General features: G+C 40.6%; 1 protein-coding gene and 1 long non-coding RNA gene across 3 annotated transcripts in view; one reads left to right on the plus strand and one right to left on the minus strand.

Moving 5' to 3' along the window:
• SKI (SKI proto-oncogene) overlaps positions 1-18,338 on the minus strand; it is a 127,722-nt gene that overhangs the window by 34,624 nt on the left and 74,760 nt on the right. The window lies entirely within an intron of this gene.
• Positions 1-18,338, plus strand: part of LOC308061391 — a 96,094-nt gene that overhangs the window by 22,533 nt on the left and 55,223 nt on the right. Inside the window, exon 2 of the long non-coding RNA XR_013927197.1 lies at positions 1-18,338. This exon is cut by the window's left edge and continues 13,495 nt beyond it; it is cut by the window's right edge and continues 55,223 nt beyond it. This is a non-coding gene — a long non-coding RNA (uncharacterized lncRNA).

Genomic DNA, 18,338 nt, shown 5'->3' on the forward strand with positions numbered 1-18,338 from the left:
GATGTTTTACCTGTAAATGCCTGAAACTGCACCCAAAATGCAGATCACGAATAAACCAAGCTATCTTTGTGTAAAAGTGGTTTAGCCATCATACACAAATTACACAGTTCTGAAGGTTTTTACCACTGCGTCTGCATGCCTGAATCATTTTTTTCCTGCTATAGCTGTGATTTTACCCACTCTGATGGGTTTATTTACAGCATTATTAAGAAGAGGTTACAATTCTGCAGGAATCATCAACAGCCTGACTAACGCCACCTTTGTACACACAGTCCTAGCAGGACACTGTGCAACTGAGCTACACATACTCACTCCCTTGTTGTTTTCTTTTTCCCTAGAAAGGATTCTACAAATTGGTCTGCGGGAGAGAAAGAGGACACAAATATCTTCTAGTAAGTCACAGTGCTTCTAATGTAGTGCTGAGGTTGCAGTTTTTCTCCGTCCTCTACTTCCACCTTCTCTTATGTCAGGTAACATTAAAGTAACAATCAATTTTTCTGTCTGGCCCTTTCCCGCACAGTGGAAGTACCACCCCTCTTCCATCCCCTCCATCCATGCGGATCCCCTAGAGGCTAGGGAAAACTTGGCTTACAGCCCATGGCTCATCAATAAGCCAGCGATATGGCTGGTGGAATAACCTGGCAGCAGTTTTGTCTTCTTTCTTCTTTTTTTTTTTTTTTTTGGCTTATATTCAAGCCTCATGCCTAGTAAGTATGATTACTACAAAGATTAAAATTTGCCGAGGTGCAACATAAAACTGTGGAAACACAACCTGGGCAAGGACATAGCTGTCTTACCAGCCAAGGTTTCACCTGAGTGACTGAACAACATTAACTCCTTCTTACCCTCCCGGCACTATACTTGATATTAAATAAAAATGCTTCAGATGGTCAAATGGGCACTGCACAGAACTGTCAGCTGAGTATTCCAGCCCAAGTACAATATCAGCTATACACTACCGAATTCTAATGTTCATTAAAAGTTTGAGCAAAATCCAGCTTTTACATCTCCAAGCATGCAGAGATGAATCTTTAAGGAATAACACTTTCATTGCACTTTTTACTTTACCACAGGTATGCCAGGTTCTTGGGCAGAAATATTTGATTAGTATTTAAATATCCACCTCTCTGAGCCTGCGTCTTGACTTGACACTTGTGTGAACTATAAAGTCTTGATTCTACCCTCAATTTATGCCAGATTCCAACAGGAAAGTTCCACAGCACTAGCACTACCCAGGTATAGCCAAGTTACAGGGAGTTTCAATCCTGAGCTCTCCCACCACCCTGCTTGCTCAGAAAGGACATCATTAGCATCAGGTATGTGGGAAGAAACAGTGCAACTGAAAGGGAGAAAGGGGCTGCATCTAGAAGACTAGGTCTCCAAAAGTTGTGCTTGCAGTGTTTTCCAGTATTGTAAACACTGAATGTACATCGAGAAGAAGGAAAATACAAAGATCACCTGGAATGATGCACACGCTCCCACTGGGTCCGTGTGAAACCCAGGAGGTATGGCAGGTACAGTCTAGGTGACCATAATAGCTAGAACAAATATGCACAAAAGGTCCCGACTGTGCAAAATACACTGAAGCAGCACAGGTAAAATTGTTGCATGAAGAATACAGAATAATCCCTGGAAACCAGTAACAACAAAACCTCTTGAATGCAAACGACCATGCCCAACGCACCTTGGTTTCCCCTGAAAATGGCTGAAGTGTTACTTTGCGCAGTTTACATACTTGGTGTCTACCAATACTAATTCATAGAAATGCACCACTTTTCCAAATATGCTGTAAATCTGTAATTTTAAACAAAAGCTATTCAACATCTAGACTGGGTAGGAATTCTTGTAAAGAAAAAAAAAAAGTAATGAATTGAAATTTTCACTGTTACCACTGCACTGACAAAAATATGTTTACTACGTGCTTAAGGAAAATAAGTAACCCCATTTTCAGCCTCGACTTTTCACTCAGAATAACAAACACATTTCCCATGGCCACACATTCTCTATCCATCGCTTACCTACAGACAGGTATCCCGAATAGATCTGCTCTGCCTGAATAATTTCATCAGTGCTGCCAGCCTTGTGCCTTAATACCGTTAACAGTCAATTTTGAAAGAGAATACGGGGCTCAACAGGATTATTTCCCACTATCAAAATGGATTTTAGATCAGAGGAAACGCACTAGACTCCCTGCTCTATAAACTAAAAGCCACTCTATCTATAAAACTAATGCTCCAGTAGCGCAAGTGCCATACAAAATACCCTCCGCTACTCTTCCCCGAGCAAAAGAGGAAATCCATTTCCAGGGCTCATCTGGTCTTGGTCTCTCTCCTAAGCCTGCTCACAAGGCACACAGGTACCTAGAAGAGAGGGAAACCCAGTGTCTCCAAGCTTTCCTGATGGACCAAAGCTGATTATTTTAGCTTTTGCCAGAAGCTCACAAGATTTTAGGGGACGAGCGCAGCAGTGCAGGTGCCTGTGAAAATAAAGAGAAACCACCAAGTCTCCTGGGAGGATGGACTGAGAGGAGGAGGGGAATTATTGTGGTTTAGAAAAGGGAAGGGGCTGGTTGAGAGAAATGCTATAAAAGCACCATGACGACAGAACAGGGTGATGGAAAGGTCAGTCCCTTTCAATAATGCTCTTTTTTTTCTTGTCCAAATGAAACACTTGGCCACGTCCATCGCCAGAGTTCAGTTGGAGGTAAATGACTAGACAGGGGGGCCATAAACTGTCTAGAGATGCGATGCTGTCCTGCGATGGGTGGGCCTGCCCTTCCAGTCCTTTTCCCCATTCTTCTGCCAAGGCAATTTCCACAGCAAAAGACTCTAAAACTGCACCAGACCAACTGTGCTCTCGTGCATCTCACAGGCACAGGGTTGGTCTCTGCCTCCTCTTTACCTCAACCAAACATCTTCTGATGCCTAGAACCTACCATGATGGATTGCAGGAGTGAAAAAGAAGGTATTTGCAATAATGAAATAGTGATTAATCCTGATCGGCACGCAGCCCTTAGAATTACTTTTCAGCTGCTAGTGGTAGGTGGTCAAATTATACCTTTCCATCACATTTCCCACTATACTGCACATCTCCTCAGTACATTTTCCCATGAAACACTGTAAGGATTCAAAACAATTAAATCTAACCACGGAGTAATTTCCATTCCTTTTTTCCCCCCTAATATGAAATCATTCTTCCTAGTGCTTTAGGAAAATAAATGTAAGCTCTAGAGCTCCAGCTCAGTATTCATGTACAAAAGTGGTGCATTATAACAAGAGATGCAATACAAAGGTTTGTTGTTCCACAGTAGCAGGTGCTATGGCCAGTTGAACAGTCAATGAAGTTTTCACCTATGCATGACAGGTGGAAAAGCTTTCAGGGAAGGCAAAAAAGAGAAAAGGATCATTGTACAGTGAATGTTTTTGATATTATACAAATACGGACATTTCCTGCCTATCACAACTTTCCTTAAGACTGGGAGTTCTTCTCTTTGTTATTTATTCATTGACAACTGATCCTCCTAATTTATTTCTTAGCACAGCAGTGTGGCACATAAGCAAATATACAAGTAGCTGAGCTCCTCTACAGCCACAGACATGTATTCCTGTAAAGCCAGAGTAAAATTTGGGTAGCTTTCCATTCAGTGACACAGCTTTCCCTTCACCACTAAAGGGCGAGCTACTATGTATTTCCAGAAGCTAAAAGTCTTTTACCAAAGCAGCTGGTGAATGGCAAATTCAAATTCCAGCTTACCTGCAGCAATGTTTGTATGCCTGCTAGTCCTTCAGTAGATCTGCTGACTGGATCTACTGACTGATTTTACATACCACTCTCCATTTTTAAATCCCTCTAATGCAACACAAAATGTTTATTTGCTTTAAAAAAAGGAGATGGGGCAGAACAATGTGATCATTTCTTAATTCCACTAAGTTGTTTTCTATTTTATTTATCACTTGTTTTTAATGCTGTCCCCTTCACACACTTCTTCGGAATAATAAAATGGAGGAGTTCCTTCCGTTCCAAGTTAAGTATTAAATTAATAAGCACGACATGAGAATCTAAAAAGAATATGCAAAAAGTAATTTCCGCCCGCCCCCTCCCCCCCCCCCGAGATCCTAAAACTTCAGCTCTAGCAAATTCTCCATCATACTTTTCCCTAGCAATATCAGTTCTCTTTTCACGGTCACTAACAAAATCTGGCATTTCATCTAGATGACTCGGCTGAGCTAGAGTACTGGAGGGAACTAAGGGATGCTTGGTTCAGGACTCTGCTGTCATTAAGGATCAATAAAAGCAAAAGATTTAACTTTTCCATCAAGAACTAGAAGAAGGATTAAACAAAAATGAAACACAGGGTGTTGTGGTTATTTTGCTTAGAAAACGTATTTTCTAGAAATCCGAGTAAATCAAACAGGAATGTTTTACATGAATCTTAAGTTGTATGGCTATGTTTACAGTTCCTCAGTTTACAACCTGTTCTTCAGCTCTTCTGAGTTTTGCCATTAAAAAGGCTTTACGAAATGGCTGACAGTTTTGCATCCCTTTATTTTTCATACGCTATCAGAGAGTGCATTTTCATGCATATTTTTCATCAATACAATTTTGTAATCCAGTCTACAACCTCTGCAGAAGGAGCAGCGAGGCTCTAGAAATATTTAAAGAGCAGAATTAAAATGGGATGTTTGGATGTGCCAAGCATTAAAAAAGGGAGGGAAAAAAAAAAAAAAAAAGCAGGGAATGAGCAGAACACCACAGGCAGTAATTATAACAATACCTTGCTGCCTTTCTAAGTGTTTCAGAGCATGACTCATTAGAACCTAACAATGCCTGTAAGATAGGAAGTGTCATTATCACTGTTTAATAAGTGGGGGAAACTGAGGTAGAAAAATGGGAAAGTACTTGTCCAAGGTCACATGCCAAACTTGTACCAGAACAAACAGCATTGTATCTTCTAACCCCCAGCTTTGCACCTTCCCCTGAAGCGGTTACCCTTTCCTTGACAAATTGCTAATGTTGAGTAAGTTGATGATACCTTTTTAGTAGCATCCACTCTGTTACGACTTCGTGAAGAGATCACCAGAATGGAAAAGAATTTGAGCTGTTAAATTACATAAGTGTGTAGTCACCACCTAGCAATGGAGAAAAAAAGGCTGGATATTTTCAGTTACAACTAGATTTTCTAACCAGATGGCCAGAAGAACTGACGTCACTCACATTCCAAATTATAGAGCTGCTTGAAAGCTGCTCCAGCATTAAGGATGCAACCAGGCCTGCATTCTAAGTCATTTTTCCAAACCTCATTCTGCAAAGATATCAGGAGGGTTTTTTGCCATCATTTTTGCTGTGCTGTTGAAAATCTGCTTCTTCTAGGACACACCTGTCCCAAACTCCCTCAGGGATGTTCACATCTCTTTTTCGTGGAATGAGGTCCCAGTTCAGGCTTAGCATTGAACACAAGCTTCAGAATACAGCTTAACAGCTTCCTCAGAAATCCTTAACTTGGAAATTTTTCTAACTTCATAGACATAATTGTCCACTAACACTGACTGCTCATATTTATATCACCTGATCAACTAGCGTTGCACTGCAGAAGAAAACCCCAGTAACCACACAGGAATCCAGGTGGTGCAACAAGACAATGGGAAAAAGGAAGAAAGTGGAAACCTACCTGTTCTGAAGTTTTACATTTTCAGCTTCAACACAGAATTAACTGAAATATTTCAGGTTTGCTGTACTTTTTGATGCTTTTTTTCCCCCCCTCTCTCTCTTCTTTATAAATTTAAGAGCAAAAAGTCAGTAAGAAGCCAGCAGGAGCTTTGCAGCACAGGGAATGCTGGATCAGATTCAAATGTAAGAACCCTCTCCATCCCAGCTAAGTAAAACGTCTGAACAAGTTCCAAAAAAACATCAATCACTGGCTGGACATTTTCCCACCTTCAGTGAAATGAAATACATAAGGGGCCTGCAAAACATTTTTAAACCAAGCCATTTCAGAGTTATGGGAGACCAACAGAGAAAACCAGAAAGATCTGAAATCACAGTATGTTGTGGTTTATGCTACAGCACCTTAAGAATCAGAAAAGTAACATTACATATTTTAAAATGCTATTCCTCCTGAGATCTGATATTACTATACTTCAGGACAGCTGCCCACATTTTCATGGAATGCTAATACTGACAGGTTGTAGAGTATATACAGATGCACCATATCCAGCTGTGACAGGACTAACATTTCTATCTTAAGAAGCTATTCACCAGAGTAAGAGGACAACTTCTGGCTAGTATACAATCATAGTTGAAGTCTCTACTATCAACAGGGCTTAAAAATGAGAGCAGAGTCATACACTGGGTGGTATTACCATTATTTTTCTGTTCATTGCAGTAACATTCTAAGACCACCCATCAGGAGTCTGTAATTAACACATATTTGCAAAATGTTCTGAGATCCATAGATAGAATTGCAAAGCACTATCGCTATTTGCACACGCAGAAAAAAAAAGAGCAACGGGAAAGAGCACTTTCCACTGGCTATTATCTTTAAAGACACAGCAGAGGAATGTTAGTAAAAGTAATCTGTTGCAAAATACACAATTTTGAAGGTGGTAAAGGAGAAGGAGTAACAAGAAGAAAATAAGTTCTAGTATTTCTAGCAAGAGGTATGTTACTTTAAATCACCCCCTTGTGCAAAATAAGCCCAGTATTAGTTGTGTCTGGAAGCTGGCACATGAAAGTCTGCCAAGTTTCCATGCAAAATAAAACCTTTTATTTGTTCAGATTTTTCTCTCTCTCCTTCCCCCCACCCCACCCCCCATGCAAAAGATTCATGGTTTGGCATAGAATGATGATTTATACATTATATTTTAATTACGATGAAATAGGCTAAGGAGGGATCAAAACTGGGGGGAAAGAAGGGAGAGAACATTAGGTAAAGTAAGAAGAAAAGAAAAAGGAACTCGAGGAACTTTTGGAAAGCTGAGAAAAGGGTAGGACGTGCGACTGCTCGCAGTTTTACAAGAAAAGCAAAATAAAACAGAATAAGGAATGAAAGATTTCAAAGAGGTATAATACTGCCCCTCAGTCAGAGACATCAAAATGCATCCACAGCCTTGCTCACCCTACAGGCTACTGAATATTTGACAGGGAGAAATCCCATACAGTTCATTTGGGAGCATGTGCATCCCCTAGGAAAGCAGCTGTGGTAACTTCATGATCAAACCACAGTTTGCAAATGTAACTTACCTGCGGTGGGAGACTAAACCCCAATTATAATATTCCATTATTTCCTTTCCCATAGTGTTTGCTGTAAAAGGTCACTGAAATGAAAGGCATGTGCCTCAACTATAAAAGTTTTGATCTAACCATGCAAAAAGAGATTAAGAAACACCCGGCAATAGTCACTATAGTCATTATGGCACTGAATGTTCTTCTCAACATGGATACTATGTGACATAACTGCCACTACACCAATTACCCAGGGCACGGAGAGTGTGCAGGGTGGTTATTTCTTCCTCCAACAAACTCCTGCAATGATTCCCCTCCACAGATCTACTGCTTAGCTGCCGGTTTTTAACTATCTCATTTTCCAAAATGTGAAGTATCAGAAACCACAGACAGCACACACAGAGAAACTTCTCAAGAAGGTGTTATGGCTCTGTCGTATTCCACTGAAGTGTTGTTCTGCCTACTTCACCCCCCAAAAAGAACAAAGAATACAGCAGTAAAGAGGCAAACTCACTTTTCTACAGGTTGTCTCCAAAATGGTTTAGTGTTTTGTTCAAACCGAGTTTTACCTAAACACCAGATCAATTCATATAACAGTTCATGTAATGAGAAACACTAACAGCAGCTGTCAGTTCACAAGTTCTACAGGTGACGGGGGGGGGTGTGCCACTGGAGCACTAGAAAAGCATTGCTTACACTGTTATTATCGACTACTATACATGTACACACACTTCCATTATTCATTACCCAAGTCCCATGCCGCCTGACTTAGAATATTTGCCTACAATAATGCTTCATGAGTGCCCCAGTCTCGAAAAGGTCAAGTCTCATTACTGATCGCTCTTAACGCTTGCTGCTTACATTGGCTCCAGCGCCCCGAGTCCCAACAGTAAATATGTAGTAGACACCTCTCCTTGTGCTCCAGCAACCAGACCTAACTGCAGCCTGCAAAACCATCAATCACTACCACAGCATTACCAAGAACGTTTGGTCTAAGTACTTGTCAGAAGTAAAACACAAACCAAAGTAATGCATTTACACTGAAAGTAAGTAGGAAAACACGTAAGCAACTGACCAGCTTTGTGGTGGAAAGCACACACAACATACAGTTCTGCAATTTTCCCAAAAGCTCCCAAAGTCCCACAGCTGACTGTAGAAAAATTCCATAAAGTGACAAACCAACCCACTAACTTAATGTATTTCAGATGTTACTTAATAAATGGCCTGTATCAGGTAGTCTGCAGTCTTTCAAATTATTATTCTTGCTAATAAGGAAAACTAATACTTTGAATAAGGTCATACAATTTCAAGACTGCACTCCTAAAAAAGAAAGTACATTTTGCTCACCTCTGCTCCATCTCCACCAATGCAACGGTGTGTACACTACAGACCCCAGTAACTCCAGGGCAAAACCACTAGCCTTCTTTATAAACACAAGATGACACACACACATCTAAATCTACTAGTTGTGTTAAAAAGCAATACTTCAATCACTTTATAAATACTTCCAATCAGTGAAAACCAGCTATTAATTGCAAACCTAATGTATTGTAGCCTGAGACACTTATATAAACTCAGAACTCTCCAAGGAACATACTGGGATTAAATAATAGTCTTATAGTCATTAAAGGCTCTTTGCTTCTCCACGCATTGGGTTTTCTTGCGCTAACTGGTATTTTATTACACATCAGTTGTCCGAGACCATTGATTATCTATCGTGATCAAGGGAGGTGAAGAAGGGTTGTTTGACTACAGCTATTAAAGATCCATAGGATTTGTTACAAAGGGAATAATTACACCATTGCTTTTTTAGTTTCTCTTCACTCTCCCTTCCTTGGTTATAAGAAAGACCATTTTTGTCAGGGATCACAGGCACACGGCAGGATCTCCTCCAGCTTACTTCACCGCCTGAGGTGAGGCCAGACTGAGCTCTCCAAGAACAACCCCCCCACTCCCACTAAGCTGGTTGCTTTGCCAGCCTTGGGAGCTATCTTTACTTACAATCAATATGTCAATTACGAAACAAAAAACATACTACTATTAATGTAAGATTTATTTTAAAAAAAAAAAACAACACCACACACACACACACAATAAACCTCACCTCTTTTATTACCAGTCAATACAAACTCAACTGAGAAACTGCAGCTGATGCACTTGAAAGGATCCCCGTGACATGCAGCTGGCACGACATCAAGGCTAGCCCAAAAACTGCGGCTACCTGGACTGCTGGCTTGATACATAACTTTTGCAAGTGCTCTTCCTGCAAAGACATACATAGATTCTAGATGCTAAACTAATTTCCCCATGTGTACTATGGGTAAAGGGTTCAAGAACAATACAAAAGTCAAATATTTACCTCTGTTCCATGTAAGCACAAGTTCTCGGTATTTGCATTGTATATGGAATTTACTTATTAGCACGAAAACAGACTAAATTATGTGGAAAATAAATTCAGAGTAGGCAAAATGTTCTACGAATCCTGTTTGCAGAGAGTTAACGCAGTATAAATTCATCAAGCAATAGGAAAAATCATCCTGTGACAGTCTTGAAGAAAGGACTTCACAGCTTTCCTATGCAAGATCTGCCACCGTGAACTTTGAAACCCATGTTTTAAGTGCTCAGTAAAATGCCTGAGTTCCTCCATTACTGACACCATGGTTTATTTATTCAATGACAAAGACAATCTTAGCTTGGCAAAGCATGCTCAGTTCATTATTTTGCCAAATTTGGGCTTTATTTAAGAAAATCAGGCCCAGAAGACATAATAATGTAAGAATTAACTACAGTCATCTTAGTCTCCAGAAAAGGGAAATAATTTGCTGTGAGCAGAATAATAGCACTTTCTTATCCACAGATCTCAAGCCGTTACGCTAACAGGTAATTATTATCAGCACTACCATTTTACACATGCGGCATGTAGATGGGGGAAGCAACCTGCCACGTTGCAGAGCCAGGAATAGAAGAATAGTGCTTGCAACCAAGCTTGGTAATATCATCTTCAAGGTTTTAACAAACACACAACCCATTCCTCTCTAAATCATGTGCGGTCTGTGGAGTTGAGTCAAGTCCTTGAAACAGTGAATTTTCCAGACATACAGACAAAATAAACAGCCTTACAACCCAAACATCCAGCACAATTAGACTAAATTGTTGATCATTCCAACAGCCTGAAAAGAATAGATGATGAAGAAACATCTGTGTAAATTAAAAGGATACTTACAGCCAGAGGAGCCTTACTTGACATTTCAGGACGCACTATAAACACTCAAAGCAGTACTCCTATAGTTTATGCTAACTTTGAGACAGCTGTTACGCATTTTATATTTTGTCAATATAGTTTACCGTTGCTAGTCAGACTTACAGTAAGGTAGCAAATGCTTTGAGTATAAACAATCTTTTTGAGAAGCAAATGTTTTTGCCCAAAGTCAATGTGAACAAGCTGGAATGATGGAATGCACAGATAACATGGGAAGTGAAAGAGGGCAAAGTAGGTATTATTTTTACTACATAACTGAGGTGCTTTGGAATTCATCTTTAAAACAAACAGCAGCAAAAATCCAAACTCCAAAAACTCTGATTCTCTCATCACTTCTGTTCTTTCCCAGATATGAATAATTTTATTTCCCAAAGTGTCTATTATAGAAAACACTTGGGACACAATCATCCAACCATCCAAACACATCCATCCCATCCAGCCAAAGTGGAAGGATCTCTGCAGAAGAATACAGACCGGTACGTGCACACACATGTTGCATGGACATGCCATTTGCATGCAAGAGCGTTCTTTTGATGGAATTCTCCTGCTTGAGTTTATCCACAAAAACCCTACAATCTTCTATTTAGAACACTCTTCTGCTCTCATACCTAATATGATTTCAGGTAAACTGAAAGACTGTACTGGGTGAAGGGAGTTGATGTGGTTTACATATATATGCACACACACACACATATATGTGTATATGTATTTAGTATTGTGAGCAAACAATCAGGTTGCACAATAGCTATCCTGATTACTGCTACACCTACTCGTTACCTTTGTCCTCTTTTGAAAAGTCTTACTCATTTGCTTCATTTTCTGCTAAATTAGATTTCAAGAATTAAGGAAGTAAAGGCCTCTGTGCATTTATAGAGCAGTAAACGCAGAAGGTCATGATTCTGGTTTCCAGCCTCTACTACAGTATGAATAATAATGAACCCAGTCTTGGTATTACTGTGAAATGGAGCCTATAATCACAGCTTACAATCAGAAAGGGACATACTACTAATAGCATCGAAAGAAAAAAATGTCAACAAATGAATGCCAAGATGTCGTCAATGGAGCCATTCCAGATTTACAGAACTGTCATAGAAAATAAAATCTGAAACTTGGGGGGGGAAAATCAGACCATTCACTTGCACAGATTATTCTCTTTCACCACAAATACTCAGAAGTGGGAGAGGATTCAACATAAATTCAGTTCTTTCAATTGTCTATCCAACGTCCTAGTTTGACATAAAACTGGAGTAATTCCAAAATGTTGTTGGGAAGAAAGAGGGGGGGGAAAAATTAAACTGACTAGCTGAAACTCTTAAAAGTAACAAATTAATGCAACAGGAACACATTTCTTCTCTCAGGTCTTTACAGAATGAAGCTTAATCTGGATGACAAACTGCTTAAACTTAAGCTAAAATTCTGGAATTATTTTTTTTTCCTGAGGTCAAAACTGTCTATTTAACAAGGTCTCTCTGTTAATTATATATGCACATGCAGTTTACAAACTGAGGCAAGAGAGACATTTTGTGCCATTTTTGATAACAGTTCAGCAAAGCCTTAAAACACCTATTTAGCACTCAATCTATGAGTCAACACTTCAGCAACTGACTCTCTAAACTGCTGTTTTTCTCCTATGGCAACCACCATAATCACTTACATGAAAACATTCTAAAAAAAAAAGAAAAGGGGGAATGGGATTAAATCTTTGCCAGCTCAGTTTCTTCTATGATAAAATTAAAAGTAAAAAATAATATGTACTCGATGGTGCAGTTGTCTGCAGATTCTTCTACAGGCCATACAGAAATGCATGGAGAGGAAGGAAGAGACAGGAGGCTGGAAAAGGGCAAAATATAGTTCAATTTACGTTCTCTATAATCTCTTCTTTTTTCATACCAGCGGTGGCTCAGAATGCTGATGCATGTGTCTTTTGAAAGTTAACATTTAACAGAGATTTCAGGTCTACCGAATTCCAAGAAATAAAAATAAACTCTTGCCCTGCTTTAGCTGCCAGCTGAGGCCAATGTTTACTGAGGGGACTGCTAGGAACCAAGGAAATTTTAGGGTGGATGAGTTCCAGCAGACGTGCTGGCCTGTGCCCCCCTCCCACAAACACAATTTCCAAGCAAGCAGCTTGGACTCACTGCTGCTTTTCTCTGCACAAGCATGCCACCTTATCAAACTTTTTCAGCTACATATTATTACCAGAGTTACTACAAATGATCATATTTACTGTGATCGTATACGAGGGTAAGCTGAATAACATCCCTAGTGTGTTGGGCACTGCTCAGATCTAACAGCTCAGCCCCAAAGACACCACCACCGAGGCACAGCCCTCAGTGTGCAACAGCACGAGATGATTACGCTTTCCTCTACTAGTCCAGGTCTAGGCTGTCGAAATAAGGCGGATTACAACAGAAATGCCTCACCCTCCAGACCATGTTGCAATTAAGATATCTGAAACCACCTTGCTGCAGTCAGCGTCTGAAGTGTCAAAATGCAAGGAGCAAATGTGGTTAAGTTGACTAAGTGTTCTGGGCTTTGTTCTAAAACCAACTACTACGTGGAGAAAATCCTCCTTTGCTAGGCTCTTCTCAATGCTGACCTTCGGTCTGCAGCTAAAATGCTCTTCAGATTTACACTGTTCAAAAATGTCAGGATATCCTACAGGACATCAGGACTTCCAAGAGGAATCGTTAAGATTTTATGTAAGATACAGATGAACAATTCAAAACAATATTAGCAATAATAAAATCCCATGTGAGATACTCCATCTTTTTCTTAGTACAAAACCACGTTCTATTGTCAGCCAGACGGCTGATGACCCACTGTGTATGTCTGTACCTTGTCCTGTACTTTCACCTGTCTTATCCCCAAGAAAAATACCAGCATACAAGATGCAGATGCAACAGTGTTTGAAAAGAACATCATCTCTATTTAGTAAAAAAATAAAAGATACACTGGACTGCCTGAAGTAAGCACATATTTATCTTGAGGTTGTCTTTAATGTTAAAGATTCTGATGAGTTTCTTTTTTTAAAAAAACAATCTTTTCTCTGTAAAAACAATATATCAAATACAGCATGCTTTTTGAATATTTCTGAGAATATTATCTACCTGTAAAAGCAATTATACCAAGCCCTAAGGTGCAAATAATTATGCCCACAGAGTACAGAATTTGTTCCTTGATTTGTCTTGATTTCTAATGTGAAATGTGGAAGCAAGAAGAACCCCAAAATGTGACACACTTTTATCAGCACAGGAAAGTTTACACAACCCAGAATTAATGATTTCTTTTAAAAGCAAAGATACCAAAGTTCTATGACTCAGCATTTCTGAGAGAGGTACTTTTTGGTTTTAAAGAAGAGGGAATATTCCTCAGAATGAGGAACAACCGAGTATTCTACCGTGAGAACCTGCACCGATGGGGTATTTACTTCGGGTATATAGGTCCATATATGTCCTTTGACTATTTCTGAAGGCAGTAAAACCAAAACCCGGGGCGGGGGGGGCGGGGGGGGGGGGGGGGGGGAGGGGCGGGAAGGAACCCACAGAAAGAAATTCTGTCTGGTTTCTACACAAAACCATAAATTGCTCCCAGCTTCCTGAAACCCAGTTCCAGGTCTGGTCAGAAAACAAGTTTCCAAATCCCACCAACCTCCATTCAAGTCTGAATTATTATACTGACACCTGAAGACCCTCAAACTTCCTTCTAGTCTGAGGTCTGGGACACCACAGAGGGTGAACACCAGCTCTTGTTTAGGACTGCTTCAGTTTCTGTCATGGGTGAAATCAACATGGGGGTCTCACCTCTAGTTATACAGCAGCCCAAAGCTACAAAATGGAGGATCAAATCCTGCAAGACTGCAGGATTCCCACTGAATACAGAAAACATGGAAAGGGTTTGCGAGGACAGGTTAGTATCAATGGCTGGCTGGAGTTGTTCTGTCTTAATAAGACTAGAGATGCAAGCAGTTTCGGAAATCATAAAAAAAACCAAACCAGCTAAGAAGTGATATATTTTAAAATCGATATCTCACGAAAGGATGGACACTAGAGTATTAACTTGACGGCACATAATTTCTTCTTGATTTGTTTTGGTTCCTTCTGCATCCCGATCAGAACACATAATGACTCGCCACTTTACAGGAAGCTGCAAGAACTCCCTAGAGGCAGGATCTTAAGAGACGTCTTCTATACCAGGCAGACAGAAAGCAAGATGATAAAACCCATTCACTTCCATTAACAGAAAAGTTGCAGGGGCTTTTATCTGATGCCAGACGTTGCTATTGGAACACTGGAAACACACCTACTGCAATGTAACTTGCGATGTACGTGGAAAGAGAGGGGTAGCAGTTCGAAACTACTCCTGAAAGAGCAGAGCACAGAGCTTGCCGAGATTGATTTAACAATCTAAGGAAGGCAAGGGAGAGTTTGGAACCACTTGCATGAAACAATTGCTCCATTAATCTCTTTATTCTGCAAATCATCCAGGGGCCTTGATAGAAATACAACCCAAAGCACCTCTGTGATCTACCACGGGTGAACCCTAATCTGTTTCCCACAGCACTAGACAAACCAGTTGGGTTCAGTTATCAACTAAATTGGCTTCGGGGTCAGAAACCACCCCTGCCGAAAGCACACCTCTGTTGAAGGCACACATATTTCACCCTGGCTTTGCAAGCCTGGGAAGTCAAAACCCACCCCATCCAATTCAAAAATGGGGGGAGCGCGGTGAAATCAAGATTTCACCTTCAGAGCACACGAGGATCACATTTCTCCTCCACCCCATACTCCCCTCACCACCCTCCCCCCACTTCCTCCTTCTCCTTTTTTAATACTCTTCCAGGTCTGGCAACCCGTATGTTTTTTTTTTTCCTCCATAGAAACCGACATAACAGCAAGTTTGAGCCAACCTCCAGCTCCACAAACACAGCCTGGCCCAAGGCAGACTCAAGAGAAACACAGAGACATGGAAAGAAATGTCCAGGATACCCACAGGCTGCCAAGCACATCTGATCCTTCAAGGTATTGTTCTCAGCTGCTCGGGATAAAGGCAACAGTCCCATCCATCTAGGACCGAGAGGCCTATCCAGGAGAGCAACAGATGTTGTGCCCTCTGCTCCACAGCACAGATACAATTTTACAGCAACAAAAGACCTGCTCACTTCTTGCTTTTTATCTGCCCGCATTTTTTTGTCTCCAGCAGCTAGCAGGAGAATGAACACTTACAAAAGGAGAGGGACCAGGCATCCCCACCCGGACTGGACCAGACTCAGAGGGTTTTCTAGAACACTAACCAGACAGCATAATCCTAAGACCTTTGAAAAAGCCAAACAGCTCATTCACATTTCTTTGCGAATAGTATTTGCACAAAAAATGGACCTACATACATTTTGCTTCCTATTAAAAAGACACCTGTGACATGGGATAAATACAAAGACAACTCTCAAAAAGGTTACGCTGGTTTCCAAAGAGAAATACAACTAGTGGCAATGGAGACCAGCAAAGATTTCCAGTCTAAAGCTGGTCTAAAAGAAGTTAACGTTCCTTCACTCAAACTCTATTCCACACCACAAACCTTCTGAGTAACCACTAATTCACAGGTGTTATCCGACACATGGGCTAAGGCGACCAAACCAAAATCACCATTGCCCTGAGGGAGTACCTACACAGATCCACCCATCCATCCATCCATGAGCCACGTCTTCAGTCCTCTGGAGTTCTGTGTCTTCCCATCTAAGAGCAACAAAGCCCATGTTTCTGGAAAGGGATTACCAATGCCAGCAGCTCCGGAATGCTGTTTTGTACCATGGTGGGCTAGTACTGTTACTTTAATTTTGCTTCCTCTCTGACAGGGCAGGGCTGCCTGAATGCAATGGCCTTGAGAAGCCCTGGAAACTTCCCCAGAACAGGCTGACTCCCTCCACAATGTGAAAAACTTACTGTTCATCCAGTTATGTTCACGTAAGACTCTTGACATGCTTGCTCTTGTAACTGGGACGTTTCTTTGGAGGGTTTTGTACTAACAAGTGATGAAAGAGGCCTGCTGCTGACTGGCACTGCCCTTGCTCTGGGAGATGCTTACACAGCTCTGAAGGTTCTATCCGGACTCCAGTTGCACTGTGGGCCAACCCAAACATGGTACATATTTATCTCTTATAGTAAATATTACATTTTCCTTTCTTGATTTCCCTTAAGAGGATGGAGGTGAACCTAATGACAGAAGTCAAAGGTTTTACTGTGTATTGTACTCCGCTGACCCAAGTACATTATCTTTATTTTGGAACTTCCAGTGCCTCAAGTCATTTTGACATTCAGTCAGTTTTGCAATTAAAAGAGTTGTTTCATCACCTTTCACATAATCATACACTTTTGCTGTTCTTCTTCATCAATCTCCATGTGCCAATAAAAATAACAGCTCACCTCAAAAATGAGGCAACATAGAAGAAAACTGAAACCAGAAACTGGCAATCTGCTGCTCCATTTTTGCTTTTCAGTGCTCACTGGCCCATGGCGAATTTCACAGCATATCCCCCTAGACATCAGCACTCCGCTGCCTTTGAAGCATTGCTGAAGCACCACTGTCAGAGCCTGTACACAGCATGACACATGCTGCCCAGCCTTTCACAAATCTCTTTAAGTCAAGTATCAAAAAAGACACTGTAAATCACCAACTGACCTTAAATTGTTGTTTTATTTGTGTCACATCCTTCCCATACGACTTATAGTAAGTCAATGGTCACAGCTAACAAATAATAATAGAAGAGGGGACACAGAAGACTTAACACCTTAAATACAAAATTTTATGAGCAGAAACCAAGGATGCTCAGAAGGACACGTGAAATGGGCCACTGTCTTCAGGCTAGTACACAATACTGTGAAGCAGGACTTGAGTTCTTTTTCTTTTTCCACCCTGATGTACGAGGACAGATCCTTAAACCTATCTAGCACGTTCTCATGCATATACAAAACAAGCTTAACAGTATTACGAAATGGTACCTATCACAGATAATTAAGGACAAATGCAAACACAACAAAAAAATAATGTGCACAGAATCGCACTAAATAAGCAGCAGTTTCTCATGACAGTTAACAATATTGCAGTATATGTCATTCGTATATGACTTTGCAGACATCCAAATGCAGACAAATAAACCAGACATTTTTAACTGACTTCCTGCACTTGGAGAAACAGACATTAGAGAATACAGTAATTTGCCACAAAAAGCCAGTACAACTAAGAACAAAACCCAATTCTTCTAAAATTCTGTTCTGCACCCTAACCCACCTTACAGAATAAGAACAGCTCAACTATGTGTCAAAAGCCACACGTAGCTATTAGACAGTTCTCCTTTATCTAAACAAAAAGGATTTATGCTTATGAGAGCAGAAGACTGTTTATAATGTTAAAATGAAGTTCTGAGTGGAGAGACTGCGAGAAAGTACCTTGCTGGATACTGAGTGGCTCCATTACTGTACAGCACTTCACTCAAAAAATCTTCCTACAACAAACTGACGCAAGAGAGGAGAACAACAAAGAAGTAATAAATGGAAGAAATGATTTATCACAGTTTAGGGGTTTCTGTAGTACTTCTTGTTTGCCTTTCAACACAAGAAGCCTCAAACCTTTGAAGAAAAAGATTTCCAAAAGGTCAGAGTAAGTGAACTCCCAGCCTTGCAGTATTACAACTATTCTTTCACAATGTTAGGTAAGAAAACCAGCATAGCTACAGAGTATGGAAATGCCAAGTGAAAATGATTCCTGCTATCAAGAAGAGGGAGGCTCAAAGCTCCCTTGCTGCTCTTTCCCTCCCAACCTGCAGGAAACACTAGCCTCCCCTGCGCACTCACTGGCCTCCCTT

This window comes from Falco punctatus (genome assembly GCF_963210335.1).
Source record: "Falco punctatus genome assembly, chromosome: 3".
Classification (NCBI taxonomy): Eukaryota; Metazoa; Chordata; class Aves; order Falconiformes; family Falconidae; genus Falco; species Falco punctatus.